We start from the raw sequence: 20317 nt of genomic DNA, 5'->3' as shown, positions 1-20317 counted from the left end.
TATACTTTCTGATAAGATGATTTGTTGAGAGAAAATATTCAAACAGACAATTGGTAGGAAGACTGAAAACAAATGTTAGATGGGTCATCCTCACAACAGGCTTTTTAAATGTTTTTTAAATCTCTTAAATTAGCTCAAATGTAAGTAATATGTCATGTACACACACACACACACACACACATACACATGAAGACTGAGCAGATCTATTACCAATGAATTTACTGGACATCTGGTATTCATGAAAGGAAGTATATATGATTCTTATAGAACAAAATACTATATATTGTGCAGGAATTTACTCTAAAAATTGTAAGATTACTCAAATATACAGCTAATGAAGACAAATGGACTAAAATTTCGCAAAATGCAAAGTTATTCCCCTGTCTTTTTTAAAAATCTCTTGATTAATTGAAGAGTAAACAAAGTTTAAGTAAAGTGGCATGGGCTACCTAAGCAAGGTTTTTTCACTTACTTGCTATTATATATGAGTATATAGATGTTAGACGAGATGACTAAACACAGAATCCCTTATTTTCAGCAGCACTCACTGTCAAGAACTTTGCATCCATGTTTAATATCTAGCCAAGCAGCTCAGTATGTGATGCTATAATGAAACGATTTATCTTCTTAGAAATCAATTAAAAGTTAATTAAAATTGTTAATAAGAAAAATCACACATGTCTTCTCCCCTTGTACTACATCAAAGGAATAAACACTATAGCTGCAACTTTATAATTGTCTGTCCATGGTTAACACATTTTTGTAATATCTACCTTACTATGAGGCTTGATTTGCGGCTACTTATTTGTAAATGCATATTGCTGGTAAATTGGCTGATAGTCTGTTGACAAATATAGACCTTGAAAAAATAAAAATAAAGACCTCACTGGACAAAACTTTGAATATTTTCCAGGAAAAAAAATTGTCATATCTTAAAGTGAAAACGTTAGATATATCAGAAACAACCAAACAATTATTTAAGAATGAAATAGAATGAAGTGATTATACGAGAACATTTATTAAGCAAATGTTTTCTGAACAACTTATGTGCACCAATTTATCCTCTTGCCATTTGAAAGGGAACAAGATATGATATTGATTACGCATTGAATTCATCCCCTTTCTTTGTTCATTATCACTTTATAGCGATCTACTACACAATTGTTCCAAGAAGAAGAGGAGGAGGAGGAGGAGGAGGAGGAGGAGGAGGAGGAGGAGGAGGAGGAGGAGGAGGAGGAGGGGGAAATGGAACCTCAACTCTGGAATTCCTACACTGTGGATTCCTGTAGAAATCTAGAAGCATGTCTGTATCAATGAGATGAATTGGGATAAAAACCCAAAGGAGAGCCAGATGCTTGTTCCTCTTCTATTAAAAGGTACCTGGGTAGATAATGTGTTCTGTTTGTCAATTATTAGTTTCACTTTAAAATACTTTTATACTGGGGCTGCAGTTGTAGCTCAGTGGTAGAGCACTTGCCTAGCACCTGTGAGGAACTGGGTTTGATCCTCAGCACCATATAAAAATAAATAAATAAAATAAAGGTGTTGTGTCCATCTACAACTAAAACATATAAATAAAAATATTTTTGTTCTTATTCAGATTATTTAAAGAAAAATATTTTTCTTTATTTTAACAAAACTCAACTAAAAGAATTATGTAGAAAAAAGGAAAATAATAAGCTATTAAAAACTTGTGAACTCTTCTGTGCCTTTAATGGATCCAAGGAGAGGCTGAGCAGGAGCTTCCTCTTCTTTGTGCTTTTCCTTGACAGTAACTTAAGAGGCCATGAACTCCCACTCCGTTCTTACCTCCAAGTGGGAACCATAAAAGACGTTGAGTGGAAAGGTCAGGTGAAGTTTGGCAGTGATTTTTGACGTTATTAAGGGAAACATATTTTTTTTAATTTATTATCTGCCACCATCAAAAAATATGAAATAGTTGTTGACTTTAGTCCTTTAAAGAAGTGAATCTATTCAAGCATGGTATAAAAGGAGAGTAGCAACTAAATGACACAAAATGAGGGTAAGGTTTTCCTCTGTCCACACAAATGTTTCATATTTAATATTGAAGAATGTCAAGTAGAGTTACAGACCAAAAGGTAATAAGTTTACTTGACTTCAAATCACCAAAACATAAGGGAGTAAATAGAGTTCCTCAAACATTTGAGTGCTCCAATAGTGATTCCCTAGGACACCAGAATATAGATATATAAACTAGTGATTTCTTAAGGGTTTAAGTTCTGATTTTGAAGCACATATCCTTCCCATACTGACTCAATGGCCTTGAGAGAGTCAATCTCTGTAAACTTTCATCCTTCATCTGAAAAAAATATGGTGGTAATGAGTATTTATCTATCTTCTAAGAGGACTACATATTAACAACATACTTGTGTCATATTAAGCTACCCATAAAAAATGGTATCCATGTTTGCCAGGCATAGTGGTTCATGCATGTAATCCCAATGATTTGAAAGGCTGATTCAGGAGAATCACAAGTTCAAGGCCAGCCTCAGCAACTTAGTAAGACACTCAGCAAATGAGTGAGAGCCTGTCTCAAAATAAAAAATAAAAAAGACTTGGAATGTAGCCCAACGTCCTTGGGTTCAATTCCCAGTACAAGAAACAAACAATAACAACAACAACAACAACAACAACAACAAATACCCATCTTTATGTTACTATGGTTTTCAATATCTACTTGGAAAGTATTTTAAAAAGATAAATTCTATCCTTCATTTCTGAAAGAATATTTTAGGTGGAACAAATTAGCCTGTTTTTATTAGCTTATTTATACATTTTTGTTTCCTCGGAGTCATTTTTAATCTTGTATAGCAAATTTCTTTGATTCTATTAATATTATTATTGCCAAGATTTTCTGAGAATTCTGGTGTATGTCAATTTAAAAAACTCATATGTGAAAGTTTTCTGTCTACACAGTATTTTTAGTGTAAAAAATAGAAACATAAGAGAATTCATGATTTAATTATAAAGAATAAAAAGAGAAAATTACTTTAGTTATTACAAGAAAGATAAATATGAAAAATTCATGTGCTATTAGTTCAGATACATGATAGAGAAATTTAAACAAAAAAGTTTATCTGATGATTTTATAGATATTGCCATACTAAGGAATATTTGCTGTCTGCTCTGAGAAAAAAACAAGGCCTGAAAAATGCATTCCATTTGAAAGTAGAAGAAAAGAGATAACTTTAAGTTGCATTTTAAAGTAATTTCATCATGGTTTGGGAAACAAATGTACATGTCAGTGGGTGAGAATTTATGATATTGTCATAAATTGTGAGGTTCTTAAAATCAGTACAATGATAACTGAAAAAAGCATTAGTGTTATTTAACAGCAAACATTACCTTGCTTGTTATCACTACTGCAAGCTGTCCTTCCAAATCTGAAAAAATAAATTCTGCCTACAGAAATCAGTAAACAGTATTTCCACACATAAAAGTTTTGTCAGCTGCCCATATTTTTCTCCAAAGCTATGTCTTTTTAGTGTTCTTAAATTCTTTCTATTCTACCATGGAGAAACTGCAATTAAACTGTCTCTAAGCACTTAGATATTTCTCTGGATTACGTTCCTGGTTCCACCTCTCTGAGATACTATCCTTCCACCCAGGTTCCCTGTCATCCTGTATTTATTTGACTCTATGACATGGTATAATTGCCTGGTTATCTACTTGTCTCCTATACTATACATCAAGCAACTTGAGGACAAGAAAACTGCATTTTTTAACATTGACTTTCCAATACCAAATCTTCAGAGATGTTCAATGAATTTTTGTTTAATAAATGTTTAATGAATTATTTATTTTTGTGTTATTTAAATTTGCAGATTTTACCAGTATCCAAAAATTACTTAGTATTTATTATGTAATAAATTGCACTTTATCCTAGCATTTAATACTGTACATGATCTTGTTGTGTCCTCTCTCTATGCATTTATATTCCACAAATAACTCACTGACATAAACTGTTTCACTTGTTTTTTTTCTTAAATATGTCAGTTTTCAAGCAACTCCTAATCTCAGTGGTTTAAAATCATCAATGTTTATTTATTGTCTCTGCAGAATATATCATGCATTCCTTGCTGCTCTGCTCCATGTCTGCCTCACTTGAGAAAGGAGGTTAAGGGATCAGCTCTTATAGGAACATGTCACTCATGTGACAAATGAAAAATAAGCCACAACTCTTAATGCTTCTGCTTGGTAGTGGAACAGATCACCTATATTTCTAGTTCATTGATCAAGGCAAATCACATGACAAGGCTGATGTGATAGAGAAGTATCATCTCAGAGTCAGACAGCAACTAGTCAGAAACAACCGTATAAGCTACCATACTCACCTCCCTTGATATTCACCATGTCCTTTCCCATCTTCCCTTAATAGGCTTCTTTGTAACCTAGACTGAATCTTTCAAAACTGGCTCCAGTTCCACTAATTTGGGAAGTCTTTTCTTTTTATACAACCTCTGATCCTTTTTGTACTTATCACAAACAACTTTTTACTGCTATTTATATATGTTGGACAATGTATAAGGTTTTTGTCACTGTGATCAAAATACCTGTCACAAACTACTTTAGAGGAGAAAAAGTTGACATTGGGTCATGATTTTAGATGTTTAGTCCATGGACAGCCAACTTCGTTGCTGGAGCCTAAGGTGATGCTGAGCTTCATGGTGGAAGGGCATGGCAGAGGAAAACTTCATCTCTTGAGAGCAAGGAAGCAGAGAGTAAGAGGATCCAGAGACTAAATATTTATAATCTCCAAGGCATTCCTCCATCCTTGTCCCACCCACCTCCAGTTATTACTCAGTTAGTCGAGTCAATTTACTAATCCATCAAATGGATTAATCCACTGATGAGGTAACAACTCTCATAAGGCTGAAGTGTAATCACTTCACCTCTGAACATTCTTGCATTAACCCAGGAGCTTGTGGGGGATACCTCATATCCAAACAATAATAGACAACTAAATATTAGCTCTAAAAAGCCACTGCTTTTATCTATTACATAATGGGAAGCACCATTAGAGAAAAGAATCTGTAAGTTGTTTAGTGTGGTTTGGAAAGTGGGAAGTTGGAGCAAGAATGAAAATATGAAAAATAAGTAAAAGACACAGCAAGAAAATGGAAATAAACTGTTTTCTCAAAACTGGGTGATATTTAACACATATAAACTGAGGATGTCATAATAAACAAGCACTTTTAAGTTGTTACAAGATAACCTGTATATCTCATAACAATAGAATGTAGGTTAACCTCCAATAATTAAAACGTAAGCATTACAAAAAAGCCATGAAGTATTGTAGTAAAATTCCTTACCTGTTCTTGTGCCATATAATGATAAACATTCTCAGATTATTACTTTGATGTTCCAGAGAAAGGGCTATCTGGTTCATATTCACGCCACAAACAAGCAAAATAATGTTAATTAAATATCTTTACATTGTTCTGCAGTAGTTCTTTTTTCTCTCAATTATTATTAACAATGCTGGTAGAAGAAATGAAGACTTTTTCTGTGATTTTTGTATTTTCTGTTTCTTGGCATTTGATCATTCTGCACTGTAAGTTTAATGTGTGTTTTCCATTTTGTATGATGGTAGAAACTCATAGGTTGAGTTTTTAATTTGTCTTCTCACCTTTTTTTACTTCTATTTCTCATCTTTTTCTTATGGGCAAACATGCCATAATCTCTAAATCTAAGTACATTTTGCCAAATTAACCAGGTTGTCTTGTGCTTGCTTTGTTCTACCATAAAGTTCTTGTACCACTTCGTAAGATGTGTATTCTTTAGCCCAAGTGTTATCTAAGAAGCCTCAGAATAAGGAAAAAGTATTATCTCTGTATTCCTGAAGCTTACTGTCCATTTCTTTACCAAAAGCCTTAATACTATCTTCTGTAATTTTTTTACAACCTCCATGACATTGAATTTTTAATGGTCGGGTGGCTTATTTATGTACCTTTTCTTTTGTTTGCATTGATATGTAGTAGTTACACAATATTTTCTGTAAAAATTTCTTCTAAAACTGTTTCCATTTAACAATAACCTATCAATCTTCTCTCAACCACCCAATCACATGCAGAAATGAAGAATGTCATTTACTATTGGCTGTTTTTTCTTAAAAGTTGTTATTTATTTCCATTTATCAGAAAAAATTAAAATGATTAGATACATTTCCATTTTTAGATGAAAATTAAGTGAAAAATAACATCAACAGTTATATTTTCTTCAATTTTGTATCTGTTATTATTCTATTACTTTATTATATTTCATTTGTCAACTAGACGCCTTTAAGATGATCTATTTCTTGTTTGTTTTACAATAAATATAGCACATATGCCTACTTCTTATGGAATTAACAAAACTCTAGTTTAATTTCTTAAAACTCCTTTCTAGAGTTCTACCTTATTAATAATAATAATGTTGAACCTTATTAATAATAAGGTTGAACTCTAGAAAGGAGTTCATTATTAATCTTTTTCATTATTAATCTCTCTCTCTCTCTCTCTCTTTTGGAAATGCTAGGGCTTGAACTCAGGGCCTCACACATGCTAGGTAAGCACATAACCACTGAGCCACAGCCCCAACCCCATTATTAATATATTCATATTCATGCCACAAGCAAGTATTTTTAAAGTATTAATGAGTATTTTTAAAGATTTTAAATTTGTAAACAAACTCCCAAGAAATTTCATTAACACAGGTATATTGTACTTCTCTGTATGGACATATACATATCTGCCTTTAGTATGTAAGAGGAATAAGAGTTTTTCAGCTATGAAGAAATAACTTTTACCATTTGGTAAATGATATGTTACTGGGGAGAATGGAAGCACTAATTAAGAGAGGTTCCTAACACACTGCTCATAAACATCATTACATAAACATTGTTCCTTCAGTACTCCTTATAGTGGCATCACTTTATGAAATATTGACCATATAACTAGACAAGGTAACCCAGAACATATCAGGAATTATGTTCAATACTCACCACTCTTTCATAATGATGTAAGAGGAAAATACTGTCACTATGGATTGCACTTTATGTGCTAGTACGCTCGGCCTAGGCATTTCTATTTATTTATACAATTTATTTATTTATATTTGCTTTTTCTGACACAAATAAGTTTGACACAAATGTTTCACTTTAAAGCAAATATTTTAAATAGTTTGCCCTATACTTATATCTTATATAATATTGTCCTTATTGGATGTCTCTGAGATCCTATACACTGTTTAGGTTTTAATTTTATTTTTGTGTAGTGTTCTTTGGTATAAAATATAAACATGTCCATGGATTTTCCTAGAGAGCCAACAATCATCTATGCCCCACTTCTTGTCTCCTGTTTCTCACAGAGGTTTCTTGTTTCTATGTTTTTTAATATCACATTGCTTTAAAAGTACTAATAAAAAATAATAGCTTGTGTCTGTTTTAGAAAAAAAAAATCATAACTGGAAACTTGAAATAATGTGACAGCCAGGCTGGATTCTTTGTGAAATTCTCCACAACTTAATTTCCTTAAGAATATTTATGTATTAGATTAACAAATATGTGTGTAAGACATGAGAAATAAATATCATTAGCCATTTAATTAGTGAGAGAAAAAAGTTTCATAATTCCTGAATACTATCAATAATCCTTTTATTAGATATATGCTCACATTCTTTCCCAAATGACAACCATAAAATTAAAATGGCTTGGTAAATTTTATACATAAACTTATCTTCACCTACCTGGATAAAACTTCTGAGCCAGAGCAGGATATAGATTAGGATCCCTTAGTTTTATGTTACCATCACTCATTCCTTGAGCAAAGCCTAAACTATGGTAATCTTCAGCTGTGTTCCAATACCTTCATCTGGGATGTTGCCAAACAGGTGTTATGGTTTAGATAGGAGGTGTTCCCCCAAAGCTTATTAAAGCCATAGCCTAATCAGTGGGTTAATCCCCTGGTAGGGATTAACTGGGTGGTAACTGTAGGCAGGCAGCATGTGGCTGGAGGAGGGAAGTCATTGGGGGCGTGACTTTGGGTACATAATTTATCCATGGTGAAGGGAGTTGTTTTCTCTCTGACTCCTGGTAATGTCCTTCGCTGCTTTCCTCAAACATACCTTTCTGCCATGATGTTCTGCGTCACTTAACTTCCTGAGGAATGTAATTCCCCATTTATAGACTGAGACCTCTGAAATCCTGATCTCACAAATAAACTTTTCTTTCTCTACCTTGTTCTTTTCAGGTCTTTCGGTCGGTCACAGAGGCAAAAAATCTGACTGAAACAATAGGTTTATTTAAAACTGTGTGTTCTACATTCACAACTTTGCCAACAATTGATTGAGGTAAAGAATCACATTTTCCACTATCTTCTTTAACCTATCCATTGACATTAGGGAAACAAATAATTGGAAGAAATGATTAATCTTTCCTTATTATTCCCTGGTACTGCATTCAAGGTTAGAGGAAAAGAGCTAGGATGTATGAAATTTAAATATACCTTTTGAATCAGAAATCACAATTCAGTTCTGTTGTGCTCCTCCTTTACTAGTCACCTTCCTTCCAACATACCTTCCTCTAAGTGACTTTATTGTGCAAAAATCAAAACTGATTTATGATATATATGTATATATACATATATATACTAATATGTATATACTAATATATGTGTATACTAATATATATATATATATATATATATATATATATATATATATAATTTTTTAAAGTTGTAGGATTATAAAGACTCAGATATTTGATCAACATCCTGAAGCTTTTCTGTTAACTGAGAACTAAACCATGCTAAAAATTAAAAAATGGAGGAAAAATTTAACTGGAAATACATTTTGTTTTATTTTCAGCACATAGTCAATAAGAACATTTTAATGTCCACTGGGCAAATAAAAATCTTCCCTAACCATAATGAGATTCAGTCTATGAAATGATATGTTTATGGAACATTATTGCTCCAATGGAAGAGTCTAGTCAGTAGAACTGAATGATATAGAAGAACTGAAGTCTGGAATAAAAGCAAAGATAGAAATGGTGAGATTGTTTAAAGTGCATTACTCTGAGAAACTGAAACTCTATAATCTGTCTACCAAGAATCTTTGCAGATAATAAAGAAGAAAGTTATTGACTTATTTCAAACTTAAAGTCTGAAGAATCTAAATGGAGATCCAAGCCACCATCCAACATGACAAGTGTGAGCCACTTTGATTTGGTCTGCCCAGAGGAGACATTCCTCCTACTACTTTCATAGAGACTGATTGCTTTTGACAGAAATCTGTCTGTGCAGACTTAGATGAGTATGATCCTGAGGAGTCATAAAACCATTAGAAAAGAATGTGGGCTCAGAGGAGCTGCTCATAAAAATGTTCAGATAGAAGGAAGAAGACAGTGAAAAAGAGGATATATTTGCTACATATCCACGTTGTGAATTATGACACACATAGGGAATATTTCCGGTCCTGGGTTTTAGAAATCCCAATGAAGTAATCTTTCTGAGATATCATAAACTTAATAGTGAGAAAACAGGTCAAAGAAATATTGCCTGTTTTATTTATTTATTTTGCAGACTGCATTTAGATTAAAAAAAAGCCTCCCATTTTTATTCTTGTATAACTTGTAGAAAAGGCTGCATTTTTGTTTTCAGGCTGGGAACTCTGAGAAGTAGTGAGACAGAAATTAATTGCAAGTGCTTCATTGGCATGTGATTTGAAATCAATACCTATGGAAGGCGAAGAGAGCTTGATTGGAGAGGAAAATGTCTGCTACACAGGACCAAATACAGACTTCCACCGAAGGAGTTCTAGAATTTAAATTGCAGGACAGAATTGTTTAAATGGGACTAAAATTGCCAGACATGTAATTTTGAGTGTCTGTCAGGATGTGGACTACACAAATAAGGATATGAGCCTGAGCAAGGAAGCCTGGTGACCTGAGGTAATCTTAAAATGGCTGGCAGCTGAAGGACATCTGCCTACATCATTCCCACAAGCTGAGATACTGAGTTGAGCTCTCCAAGTGGAATCTGGGTGGTGCATCTCAGTCTTCATCATAAGTCTGCATCTGCAGTTCCTTTTCATTAGATTATATACTACTTATTTAACAAAAGATAGCAAATTCTATACATGCAAATGCACACAGAATCATTAAAATATCAATTATTCACTGTTTTCCAATGAAATGACCAGGTTTCTTAAGAGCCCCAAAGTTACATCTAGGACTTGAATTTTTTTAGTCATATTAATATTGATCTGTTTCCTTCTTTCTATCCAGAACGATGGCTCATATTTTCTTGAGGTTTTTTTCCCCATTTGAGAATACAATCCTAGATAAGGAGAGCTTTACAGATTTTTGTCTTTCAGCTCTTACAAACCCCCAGCAAGATAGCTATTATTTTCTAAATTTTGCAGGCAGTGATATTACAGAAAAGCTAAGAAGCTCATACAGATCCCTACAAATATCAAATAAGAGAACATCGATTCGGAGTTAGGACACTAATATGCTATCTATATGTGACCTTTGTGTAGGGAGGGAGGCTGTTTAACTGGAAGAGTGTTGTGACATATTCTGGCTGCATGATAGGTGAAAGCCCAAGGATAAACAAAAAAATGAATAGAAATGATTCAAAATTCACTCTGAAATGGTTTACTTTGCTTAATTATGGAAATTAGGGGTCACATCACAGAAATAAACACTTTGAAGATTATTATTACATAGCAACTCAGAATTTACATGTATTTATTTGAAAAGTAAAAAGCTAAATTATAGAAAATTAACAGTGCTTCCCTCATGTTTGCTCTTATTCTGTGGCAAGCTAGTCTAAAATGATGTGGTAGTAGAAAAGAAAAATAAATGATTCAGAAAATTCAGTGGAAGTCATGCCATGAAATCATGGGAAATACAGTGTGTAATGTACCCAGGCCTCTGAATTTCACTGTTCACTGTGAAACATGGAGGTAATCATTTCAAAATAAATTTATGAACCATCTAACATCTTTACCTATCATCTCCATTCTCCAGCTACTGAAATTCTGTAGAACTTTTATCAAATAATTCCCTTCTCTTACCATCAACAGGCAACGCTCCTAGAACTATATTGCCTAAGTCATGAGCAATAAAAATTGTCACAGTGCTCTTTATTCTCAATATATGAACTGTCATTTCAGTCACTGATTTTGCCAGCATGTCTTAAGCATGGAATATTTTCCAGGTGCCATGATGAGTGCTAGGAATTAGAAGCATAAAATACATTCCCTAATATATTCACCTAATTGTTCTAAAATGTCATAATTATTTACTTTAAAAAGGAAACTAAATATGACAAATGGTGTCAATCTTTGCTAAATTTGGTTACTAAATGACTTCTGTAAATAAAGTTGAATGTAGAGTGCAGATGCTCATGTAGTGCTACATGCCAATTAGACATAATTATGTGTATGTGTATATATACATAGTAACTGATATTTGCTTAGTGCCATCTAGTTTAAAGCTGCTTTTATGTACATCATCTCATTTAATTATCACATCAAAACTGTAAGAAAGTTATTATGATCACTTTCATTTTACTGATGAGAAAATTGGTGTTATAAGAATTTAAATAAATTGATCAGTCTGTATAGTTAGTAACTAGCAGAACTACAACTACAACCAGAAAAAGCAATCTTTATGGTGGAAAAATCTGGATTCCATCAATGCAGATAAATTTTGAATAGGCTTTTGAATCTCATATATACTGAAACAGGAAGGAAATCTATTTAAAGAAGCCTTGAAGTAGAGCTACACTCAATATTAAATATTGTTGAAATCAGAAAATCTGTGCCTAACACACTAAGTTTAAAAAAAAGAAATCCTGTACTTAAATATATTTGTGAAGGAACAAGCACTGAAAGGATAACAGTCTTTCTTTATTCTTTTTGCCTTTCCACAAAGTATGTTATAAAAACAACATTATCTCAATAGAGCACTTGCATAAAACCTGGTTGTGAGAATACCACCAAATGAAACTAAATAAATAAAATTAAACTTAATACAGATATATATAAATATATCTACATATCATTTAAAGGTTGAGAGTTAAAATGAATTAATTTCTGTCCTTTTCCAATCCCACAACACATTGCACATGACAGCATATCAGTATTTGTGTAATAATTGACATTTATACCTCTGGTATCTATTGAAGGTTCCAAAGGTCAGAAAATGTGGCTACTAGACAAACTAGGTTTGTCTCTCCACAAATATCAACTTAATTTTTTGAATAGTGTTATTTTCCCACTCTCATATTAGAAAGGATGTGCCAATGCACAAAAATACAAAGTACATATGTGATGAACTTGATCTGCTTCAGTCACACAAGGTTTCATTCATTCATTTACTTAGTGTCTTTGTGTTGACTTTGATCTGGACAGCACTTAAAGCTAGGGATGCAATGAAAACCAAGAGCAATGTACTCTCAAGTCTCATACCATTTGAAATATAGTGGGAAAAGCAGATATTAAACAGTGGTTGCTTTTAAAAAATTACTACGGTAATAACCTCAAGAAATCAGGTAAAGATGCATTGCACAATAAGGGCATACAAGGGGACTTCTAACCTGCCCCTCCCGAAGTTATCTTCTAATGAGTAAGACAACTATTAAAAACCAAAGAAGTCACACAAACAAACCTGAGATTTAGTGAGTACTGTGGAAAAAAATAAGTTAGTGAAATGTGCTAGTATATGAATAGATATGTTTTGTGCAGTATTGTGAGGCCCAGAACAGATAGCATTCTACCCGCATCTATTTATCATTAAATGGTAACATTAGTGAGGTCAGGAAGTTTGGAATCCCCTGTTGACTTCTGTTACTTATACTAAGTACAAGTCATTAGGAATTCTGTACTTTTTGTTTAAGCTATAACATTTATAAATCTGAGAAATCACAATAGATATAGTGTATCTTGATTTAAGGAAAATTACTGAGATAATTTTTCATTAAATTTTAGTGGTTACAATAGAAAAAGTGTGTCCTGAATAATTATTTAGAGTCAGAGCTGACTGAAGAATCATCCTCAAGTTGAGTGGCAGACTTGGAGATGTGGATAGCTAGGGAAGACTCTTAAAGGGATTAGCCAGGTATTTTTATTATAGTTTGAAGGATATGATTTCAAAATATAAAGAAAAAATGAAGGTTAACAAAATGGTTCATATTATGATGAAACTGAGATATAAATAAGTCTTAACACAGCTCTTCAGTATATAAAATTCAAGTATATAAAATGTTACTACTGCCACCACTATCACACTGGCTACTGGAGATCTTATTATGCTTGTAGGATTATGAATTCCATTTAAGCCTTAGGGAACTCTAAGAATTAGACTACTGTTGCCATTTCATAGATGAGGAAACTGAATTTTATGTGGATCAGATAATTTATCCAAAATCAGATTTACTAAGTTTTATACCTAAAATTTGAATGAAGATGATCTCATGCTAACTCAGTGCTCTTATCCAGAATTTTGAGTTACTTCTGATTAAGGCAAATACAATTCTTTAAGATTTAGCAGCTTCATGCAACTGTTTCTGTCACTTGCCAGCTACATGGTCATGATAAAGTAATTCACTTTTTAGAGTGCTATTGTGGAGATAATATTATTATTAAGTATATCAGATTTTGTGAGTATTGAGAAGACTGGCATATAGAAAGCACTTGGAACAGGATACAGTAATTACCAACATATATTAGTTAATATTACTAACAGCACTTTTAGATTTTTATAATAGATATCTTCCAACATTTATAACCAGGACTAAATGTCCACAGACTTGTGTGGATCTAGATAATTCCTAAAAATTTAGGTCTCAGTCATTCATTGTTATTTATTCATTTTTAACAGATCATAACAGGATCCTGATATTCTTCTATACTCATCCACTCTTATTTCAAAGGTGACAATAAGTCAAACATAGGGAAAAATCAAATTATGAAAGGCTTGATGACAAGACTCCAAAATATTTTCTCTAATATTTTTATCTATAACATTGTTTTAAAATAAAAATTGAAAGTACCAAATGATCCACACTGTTTGTGGAAGATTTTATACAATTCTGAATATCCCTTGAGCTCATGGGATCTATGATTTTTAATTGTGGGGCAATCAAAGAGAAAATTATAAAAGCAAAGCTGCTTGGAAAGTCAGCTAAATTTATGTAAGAGAAAGAGATTTTGTTGAGCTATGTTAGTTCATTAAATGTTCTTTCTATGAATAATGTGATTTCAATACACTAGTATTGATTTTTACTTTCTCTAGGACTTAGACTACCTGCAATTTTCAATGAGGCCATAAAACTTATTGTAAAATTTCTAGTTATGTGTATTTCTGTCCGATACATGTCCTATTCATCACAGGATGGTACAGTCAAATAATCCAGAATTTCAGAGAGAAAGTTAGCTTTGTCTTGTTTAGGAATTTATTTTAAAATGACAAAGGAGAGTCTCCTTTTTTTAATCTTACTGCCCTCTTATTATATCTGTTTTTCCTTTCTTCCTTCACTCTCAACCTTCCTCTCACCTCTGTGTCTTTTCTTATTCAATCAGCATTAATTTTTTTACTACTTAAAAGTCTTGTAAGGCAGCGGTGAGTACAATGGAGTTTGATGAAGGGCTCCATTAACTGAAAGTGAAGCAATATACAAATAACCACGTTTGTGGTAATTTTATTTTACTGTTCAATGTTTAATTTTTATATCTACAATGAAATGGTCAGAAGTACCTAGTGTTGATAGATTTCTCCAAACATCTTTTTAGTAATTCCATGGTTCTGCAGCTTTCCCTTTATTTCATCATTTTTTTCCTATTGATTATGTTTCTTTTATATCCCATGCAATGTTGACTGTGTAACTAAATAATAAAGAAAGTCAAAGAAAGAAAAATGTATGATACTCTCATGCGTAGTTCTAGCTACAAAAGTAATAACCAGGTGGTAAACAATCTCCACAGATTCTGAGCTTTCACAAAGAAAGGCTAAATTCAGCACTGAAGGAACATAAATTTGAGGCACAGTGGAGTACAAAATATAGCAATGTTTATTTAATATTTTGGGACTGATGGCTAATTCAAGGTTGCTATAGGACTTCAATTATTTTTAAATGAATTTAATCAGCTTAATTGCTTTAATCTATTTTTAAATTATTATATCAGCAATATTCAAACTTTTTTTTTCTTACCTAGCTCCTTTGGTTCACCTTACAGTACCAGCATTTAAATGAACCCTGGTAAGTATTTGGTCAATTTGTTTATACATGCTTAAACATGTTAAGCTTTTTAAAAAATAAACTTCTTTTGTTTGAGTACTTCTTGTAATATGCTACATATGTGGGTTTTGGTTCTTAGGCTCCTAATTATTGAAATTAAATGATTATTTATGAGAAATTATTTGTATGGCATATTACATCTTTAAGATTTTATAATTTTATGATTTATTTTAGTTTCTATATTTATATTATTCTAACCTAATGATGATGGGGTCCTGATAGAAGATTTTATGTATCAAATATATATAGAAATCAATTGTACAGCTAAAATTTCTAAAAATTTTATATATAATCTTATTTATATATTATTACATATAATATAGTGTATATGCATATAAAATATGCTATTATGAATGGAATTACTAAAATATGTCTTAATTACCTAGGCAAATCATTAAAGGATTTTTCTCTGAAATAATCACAGTAAAATATGATTAAAAAGTGTATCACAAAAAATAGAAATAAAAGTAAATTAAATTTAATGATCTTATACATACTTGTTTGACTTATAGGCGTAGCCATTTATATTTCATACAGATGAAAGTTTTAACCTTTAGTAATTTTTCTTTATTTCCCAAGAATGAGATTAGAAGGTTTTCAATGAAGGCAGTGCACTGTGATATAATATAATTGGTTTTAAGAGTAGTAACAACCAAGTTCAAGTAGTAGCTTAAAACCAAGTTCAAGTATTAGCTTAATCAAAAAATAGATGTGTAAAACTGGGAAAATCATATAAACTTTTCCCAATACCTTATGTAAAACAGGACAATAATATTGGTATTACTTCTCCTGCTATACTTTAAGAAAAATGTGCTAATATTCACTTATTAATCTGCATTATTATTTTAAAGATTTTTGCCGATCATTATGCATGGTGCAAATAGATGATGGGTGTAGTAAAAATAAAAGTATTTTTACAGTACAAATATTCATTAATTTGCAAAAGTATACCTTAAAATATGTAGAATTCTCAGTTTATATAATTAATGGAAGGGATGTAAAATTATACCCAACATTCAAAAACATATTTTCATGAAAAAAATACTAAACTATTATGCAGTTTAAAGAAAAGCTACTTTTTCCTCTTTTGAGGCAAGAAAAAGAGGTAAGTGATGGAGAAGAGTCAAAAAGATGGGTTGAGAAAAGGTTTTGTGATATAATTGAGAGGAGAATGAAAAATCTTTAGTGGTAGGATGCACAACAGAATTTGAAGAGGACAGTGGAAGAGTGGGAAGCTGTGCACCCTGTCGGTCGGTCCCCATCTTCTTCTCCTTTGACTAATATAGTGGACACATTCATGAACTGTTTATATAAATAATGGTAGTGGAAATCAAAAAGGAATGGTTGAGGTTGAATCACTGTGTCTAATTCTCCACTTTATCTCTGTCATTGAAATTTCATCTCTTCCCTTTGCCAGTGACTTTGAAGTAGTTTCTATGAGAGAAGACAGTATATATATATATATATATATATTTCCCTGCAACATTAATACTGGGTTTTACCACGCACTTGCTTAGAAAAAGAAATCAGAAGGCAAGGAATGGAAATAGAGACTTATGTGCTACTAAGTTTGGATGTTGTGGTTTCACAGCGGTATTGCAGCATCTAGTGATTACTATAGGGATTAATCAGTGATCAGGATCTCTAAGGAGGAACTTAGAGATAAAAAATAAATTCACCCAATAGACCAAATGAAAGCAGAAATTTTGGGTCCCAATCAATCTTTTTTATATATCAAGAAATCCTATAATGCCAAAAGTAGAACGATTATATTTTTTAAAAAAGTATATTTATATAGAACATTATCTGTGGAAAATAAATCATCTGTTTAAAAAAAAGCCACTTGTTTGTATGCCTTTGAAATTATTGTTATAAAACCAAGTCCCTGAGTGATAATCCTTTTCTAACCTGTGTGTGAAATCACCAAGAAAAGGAAGCAAATTTGTGCACTGTCTTTTCTCAAGGTAAGTCCAGAATTGTCAAAGCAGCTGTTTTTTTTTTTTAATAGATTAACACAGTGAACCAGAAATTTCCCTAGCAAAAAATTCAATAGATCATTTTTGTAATGCAGAGAATAAAAGTTTAATAGAAGGAATGAAAGAAAGGTATTTATGAATCTCTTCAATTACAAATAATCTAGGTAAATTGGAATGTCATATAGGCCCTGAAAAAGATACTAACTTCTCCAGTAAGGACCTCTGAAAGTTTTCCTGAAGGCTTAACTTCTTGTTGACTAAGAGAGATATAAAGAGAGAGACTGATAAAGTCAATGGCCCACCAATAATAGAGATCTCCTAATGTCACAAAGTAAGTTTTGAGGTTAACTAGCAATAGTAGGAAGGAAGTTCTGAGACAGATTCAAATATTGGTTAAAGAACTTCTGGAAATTCATTCATAGTCCTGACACATCTCACATGTCAACTGAGTGCTGACAGAGAAAGAGAGCTGGGAAGGGCACATCTGATTCAAAGTACCTTAAAATCTTACAGACTGGAAAATTCACCTTCTATTTATTTCTAGAGGAGAATAGCATCACAGCTGGAGATTTTGCAATAACTTTACTTAAAATAGATGCTATGTGAAATGATGCACACCTTCCGTGCATACTCCTTTCCATTGTCTCTGGATAAATAACATAGATCAAGCTGCAGCATGGTCTAACTGTCCTTGCTATGGGAAGAAAGAATTACTAACCCACAATGGGATATGGCTAACAAATTCTGGCAGAACCTAAAGAACATACCTGGAAATGGATCTTGATTATGCTGGAAGAAATTAGAAGGAATCAAATTCAGGCCTTAATGTAAGAGAGTTTAGTGATATGGAAGTACTTTCTCAAGATTGTGGCAATGACAGCTACAGCTTACCCTAGGGCTCTGCTGGGTCATTATCTGGAAAGCTTATGAAAAACAATGACATGTAACAAGCTGGGAGAAGGCATTGGTAATGTCTTGACAGAACTGAAGGGATCAACAATTCAGCAAAGTGAACATTTTAGTGTGACTTTATAATACAAGACTTGAGAAACCATCAGCTAACTGTTTCCCAGAAGCATCAGGAAACAGGCCCTTCTTTGAAACAATACAGAATGATGGAACAAGAGGTGCATTGGCAACATCAAGAAGTTCAGTCATGTCTATACTCTCTAGGGCAGGAAGGAGTATTATGAATGCTGTTTTGTCAATGTTCTGTCCATGTTAATCATAGAGTATTAGTTTCTGGAATTGGAATCCAGGTGGAAGTACTCAAATATCAGAAGCAAAATAAGTAAAATATATCACAAGACAATGATAACTTTCTAAAATTCTGGATTATTCAACTATACCATCTTCTGATTACTAGGATATATATTTAAGAGAAACTCATACATTTATAATTTTATGGCCTCAATGAAAACTTTAGGTAGCCTAAGACTTGGAGAGAATAAAAATCAACATTGACTTATTACAGGAAGCAGTGGCCATTACATAGTGATATGTTCTTGATAGGGAAAACAGATATAAATGATAATTATGGCCTCAAGAAAAGCAATTCTGCTCTTAACATTATCCTGATAGACTCTTTGGGGAAGAGATACTTCCTGTCCTTGCAAATTTGGACTCTGCTGCAAACAGAAGTCCTGGCAGGAGTGATGCTTTCACTAAGGGGACAAAGTAAGAATCCCACTAAATCTACATTTATGGTTGATTGTTGGATATTCAGGTCAATCAATCACAAACCAAGAAAGGAGCCATAGGTTCAGAAAGGATACAGAAAAGTGTTGATACAAACTAAAAATAACTTGTAGAAAGGGTGAGAACATATTCTATCACATAACAAGTCTTAATGTAAAATCAGTGTAATTAAAATAGTATGCTAAATAGAGTAGTAATTCAATAAAACAGATGGAGAACACAAACAATTCTTCCACATTTAGATGGGCTGTGTAATTAATGTAAATGTGGGTCACTACTTGCTCTTGCATACAGTTCTTGACACAGTTCGTATGAAAAACAATTTGGCAATACAAATAAAATTAGATCTACACATATTCGTAACATAGAAACTCAGTCACATGCATGTGAAAAGAAATAACCCATAAGTATTCACAACTTCCTTGCAGGTAGCATTCTCAAACTGGAGACCACTCAAATACTTATCAGTGGAGTATAAAAATGAATTATGGCATAGTCATGTACAATAGTAGCATGCATTAATAAACAGGCAGATATTTGGATAAATCATAAAAAGATAAAGATGAATGAAAGATGTCAGATACTAAAACACACATAAGTTTTCATTATTTTTATATACATTTCACAAAACAGACACAACTAAACTATATTGTTTACTGATGCTTATTTGGGTTGTAAATCCATGAAAGAAAACAAGGAAGTAGCATAACAATTAACTACAGTGGAGCAGAGTGAGTGTGTCTGAGAAGCAGGCTAGTTCTCCTGAAGAAGCATCATGTACCCATACATACTCTATTCACATTCATGTTTGTATTTTAATAATTGTAATGCTGTGATTTATGCTTATATCACCTTCTGTGTGTTACATATTGTTCTTAACACTTACAAGATAGGAGCTGGTCTTAATAGAAGCCTTCAGAAATAATTGAACTCCTTCTTATTAAACCAAAGGTTGCTTCCCAATGTTTTTCCCCAGTTAGGCAGTAAAGTCAATGCAAGTAATTGTGGTGAGCTATTGCATTTGTAGAGAAGGAAACTGAATACAACTAAAGTGAATAGGCCATAAATTTTCATAAGTCTATAAAACAGAAGTGCAATTTGTATAAAGTGTGATCTCATAAATATGTAATGTTGCATAAAAATATACGGCAACACGAATGGAAGAGGACAATGTGAGGTAAAAACAGGTTGATATTTCTTCTTCAACAAACGTTAAATAATTTAAGTGGAGTATGTATTTAAAATAGAAAATACAATTTCAAATACATGAGCAAACAGATTGTTAGTAGGTGTTTTACACTTTTCTTCTACATAATCTTTATACCTGGGAAAATCATT

General features: G+C 32.5%; 1 protein-coding gene across 3 annotated transcripts in view; it reads right to left on the bottom strand.

Moving 5' to 3' along the window:
- The window catches only part of Pcdh15 (protocadherin related 15), a 1685700-nt gene that overhangs the window by 186820 nt on the left and 1478563 nt on the right, over positions 1 to 20317 (bottom strand). The gene's annotated exons all lie outside the window — the stretch shown is intronic.

The sequence above is a fragment of the Marmota monax genome, unplaced genomic scaffold (assembly GCF_021218885.2).
Source record: "Marmota monax isolate L192 unplaced genomic scaffold, Marmota_monax_Labrador192_F-V1.1 WCK01_AAM20220418_F8-fsc00019, whole genome shotgun sequence".
NCBI classification, from domain to species: domain Eukaryota; kingdom Metazoa; phylum Chordata; class Mammalia; order Rodentia; family Sciuridae; genus Marmota; species Marmota monax.
Note: the sequence above shows the minus strand (reverse complement) of the source record. Positions and strands in the feature narration are given on the sequence as shown.